The sequence below is a fragment of the Spinacia oleracea genome, chromosome 4 (genome assembly GCF_020520425.1).
Source record: "Spinacia oleracea cultivar Varoflay chromosome 4, BTI_SOV_V1, whole genome shotgun sequence".
Taxonomy (NCBI): domain Eukaryota; kingdom Viridiplantae; phylum Streptophyta; class Magnoliopsida; order Caryophyllales; family Amaranthaceae; genus Spinacia; species Spinacia oleracea.
In genome coordinates, this window is record NC_079490.1 from 79,681,987 (window position 1) to 79,686,179 (window position 4,193).

Here is a 4,193-nt window from a genome sequence, read left to right on the forward strand (position 1 = left end):
GATCCATATTTCCGTTTCCGGCAATATCATCGTTTCCGGAGTATTCATTTCTTGCTTGTGACGATCTCAGCTCCCACTGAAACCAAGATCCGTCGATTCCGAATATCCATAGATGGAGTATTTAATTCCATTAAATACTTGACCCGTTTACGTACTATTTGTGTGACCCTACGGGTTCGGTCAAGAGTAAGCTGTGGATTAATATAATTAATTCCACTTGAACTGAAGCGGCCTCTAGCTAGGCATTCAGCTCACTTGATCTCACTAAATTATTAACTTGTTAATTAATACTGAACCGCATTTATTAGACTTAATATTATATGCATACTTGGACCAAGGGCACTATTTCCTTCAGCTGTATGCCAAGCCACCCCAGTTATAGCTCGAAACAGCTCCCAAGTCCCGCAAAGCGGACAAGAATTTGATGTGCACCCGACTGTTCCTACTCGTGGCCATCACTCTGCTCACCAAGGCTAGGAGGAAAAGCCTAACCATATGCTCTGCGGACACATCCCCACCGCAGATAGCCTCCACAATCACCTTCACAGAAGCGTGAGCATCATCATCAGACAAGTCGACAACAGGGCCGAGCAAGTCCCTGGCAGCGGCCGAGCGCCACATCAGCTCAGAATCAAAGGTCATATTCTTCTCAGAAAAAGGAAGACCCGTAATCATAGCAAATTCAAGAGAGGTGATAGTAATCTCCCCCCATGCCATGTGGAAAGTGTTGGTGGTATCCCACCACCGCTCTAACAAAGCCCACAAACGGTTCTTAATCCCCGTTCTCCTCGGAGAACCTCCCATGGTACGCCAGAAATCGGCCAGGCCCATCTGCGACCAAATCTCTATAGCCTCCGCATCAGCACGAAGAGCTTTAAAGGCCCTCTGAACCTCCACCAAGGACCAGTAAGTACGGAACGGCTTTCCATCGGCCTACAGGTAAACGAGTTAGCTCAAGACCTATACAATTACGAGATACAATCCCAAAACACAGTACAAGACTCACCATGCCAGCGCGAGGCCGCTGAGACAAGTGCCAATCCGGCCTAAATACCAGGTCGGAAGGGATCCAACCAGTACTAGGGAAAGCGGGCGCATCTCGGGGAACCATACCCCCACCTGGCGCATTTATTGCAGTCGGTTCATCATCCGAAGCATCTTCCTCGGCAGCTCGAACCATAGATGATTCAGCGAGTTTCCTCCGAGTGTGACGAGGCATACTAAATCAAGTAGCATACAAAGTGTCAAAATTCTAAACTGGGGGCTATCCTATGCTGGCCTATGCAAAGTCAAAAGATTCGAAACAACAATCCCCAGTGGACCTCTAGTTCAAGATACAAATTCCTACACCAACGCCTAGGCTACCCACGCCAAAGCAGGTATTCAAAATCCTACACCAGCGCCTAGGCTATCCACGCCAAAACAGGTATATAAGTTCTACATCAACGCCTAGGCTATCTATGCCGAAGCAGATACAAGTTCAAAAAATACAAAGGTACAAGTTCCAACAGTTCAAGTTCAAGTGGCTATCAAACAGTTTTCTACAAGATTCAAGAGGCTTAAGCATACAAGCATCATTTCAAAGTACGAGAAAATCAAAACTACATGCAATCCAAGAGTTATTTCATAAGCAAAAACATGAAATACTTGGATAAGGCAAGAACAAGATCAAGGGAAGAGCTTAATCGACCTTTGAGAGAAAGAGCAAAAGAATTTCAAGTGAATGTGCCTCAAAATGGCACGGCAAGGGGAGCTTTTATAGCTCAACCCCGCGCCAGACACCGCCCCAGCGCACGGTGCTGCCTTGCTGCATGCGCGAATTTGCAGCGCGCGCGGTCTCCCGTGCTGCTACGGTCTTCCGCACCAAGGATCAAACGTCGCATCGAACCATCCATCAAAAATACGGGTATACACCTGTATCTCCAAGTGCAAACAGATGAATATTTCAAGAATACAAAGTCCAAAAAATACAACGACTCAGGCGTTCAACTCCCAACGGACCCAAGCTCCGGGAAAGTCAGTCGAAATTTCAAAATTTTAAGGACCAGCAAAAAGCTCTTATCCCCAGCAAAGCACATCCCCAACGGATTAACTCCGGGTATTCAAAAATTCAAGATTCAAATTTCAAGATTCAAAAATTTAAGATTCAAAAATTAAAATTTTCGATGACAAGCTCCGTCCTGAACTGAAGGCGGAAAAATACAAGCACAAACCGGAGTCATCACCAACCGCATCGAGGTAGACTCTATCCTTTTTCTAACGCCTGTTTTATGCAGGTACCGGCGTACAAAGAGTGGTCTCGATTGTAGAACATCTTGACCATTCTCCGTCCCTTTCGAAATACTTTGACTTGCGCTTTCCTAACCGAACGCTCAGTCAAAGTGGGGTTTCTGTAGACACCTAATTTGTGTCTCCCCTTTGGGATGATGACGATACCATTATCCTTGTTAGGTGATTGGAGTTACTCCAGGCGGAAATCCCAATTGCTAAGAACATTTCCAAATTCAAGGTCCAAAATCCAACCCCCGAGACCGTTCCCCTTTCGGTTCTCGGTACAAAATATAACTTTCCAAATCCAATTTCAAAATCAAAGTACAATCTCAACTAGTAGACCATTTCATTGTTTTACTAGGCCTTTTCCACTCAAAATCATATAAGGCAAGTCAAATTCAGGCGCCGACCCACAAAATCGAGCATGCCGGGCCCCGTCCCGTAAAACCGGAATTCAAAAACCCGAGAAAGGCTTGTTTTTAGACGCTAAACGATGCCTAAACCTCCAAGAAAATACAAACCACCAAACCCAGTACTATTCGTACAACAGGTACAACGCTACAAGACGAAACAAGGACGATTCTCCGTCTTTGATTTGGCGGCATTCAAGCCACGTCAGCAGCACACAGCGCTGGCCTGGCGCCAGGCGCTGGCGTGTGCTGGCGTTTTGCACCATTCCCTCCTATAAATACCCCTCATTTCCATCGAAAAAAGGGGGAGCACAACAATACAACGTCGTAATTTCGACATTACGTCTCAAAATACAACACAAAACTCCTCAAAAACACATACAAATTTCCTAAAATCAAAAGCAATTGGGAGCTCTTGCCTAAATCTAACTAGGTAAATCCGAATCCCATTCTAATCTACTATGCTGCTTTGATTTCCAAATGATTAGCAAGTTGGTGTTTTTTAGTCAATAAAAAACACCACTTGCAACAATCACACATGTTTACCAAAAATACAAACTTTTTTCAAAATACAAAATACAATTTTCAAAGATTCAAGGATGTCCAAGTTGTTTACAATCATCTCTTGGGCTAGAATCATCATCAAACATGGGGTAATCAAAGATAAACACCTTTTAACATTTAAAGGTTTAGTCTTTGAGATTCAAAACTACATTTTCAATATACAAATTCAAGTCTTCAATTTTCAAAGATCTTGCCATGCTTAGGGTTATTCATAGTTATTTCCCTAAACTAGGATCATTTCAAGTTCAAATTTCAATCATTTCAAGTTCAAATTTCAATCATTTCAAGTTCAAACCTTTTAATATTCAAGCTTTCAATTTCAAGTTCAATATGCAAAATCTAGGTTATTTGGGTTGAGCAACCTCTCCCAAGTTGAGATTTTTGGCTTTGAAATTCGTGTCGGGCGCACTTATTTTTAAGGAGCCGCTTGGCGTTCGAATCTCATGTGCCCAAGTACAAATTTCAATTATGCACCTTTCAATATTGCAATTTCAATATCGCACCTTTCAATATCGCACTTTCAATATCGCACTTTCAATATCGCACTTTCAATACCGCAATTTCAATACCGCACTTTCAATATCGCACTTTCAATTCCGCATCTTTACTTGCCTAGTCCATTTCTAGGCAATGTGGACCTACTCCCTAGTCCTTTTCTAGGGGTTCTTGTATTTACTAATTCCGTACTTTGTTTAGTATTGTGATGTTGCTTTATGTGCTTTATCGCTTTCATCACCAACATGCTAAATACAACCAAATACAAAGGTTACATCACGCTTAACGAAGATATTTTTGGACAAACCGGCCTTAGGTTCCTTAAATCAATCTTTAAAGCAAAGTGACCACCGTACAATTAGAAATTCTATTTTGCTCTAAATTTCAAACCCACATAGTCTAATCTAGGGTTTATTTTCGAACTAATGTTGTGCCAACGTACTTGTATATTTC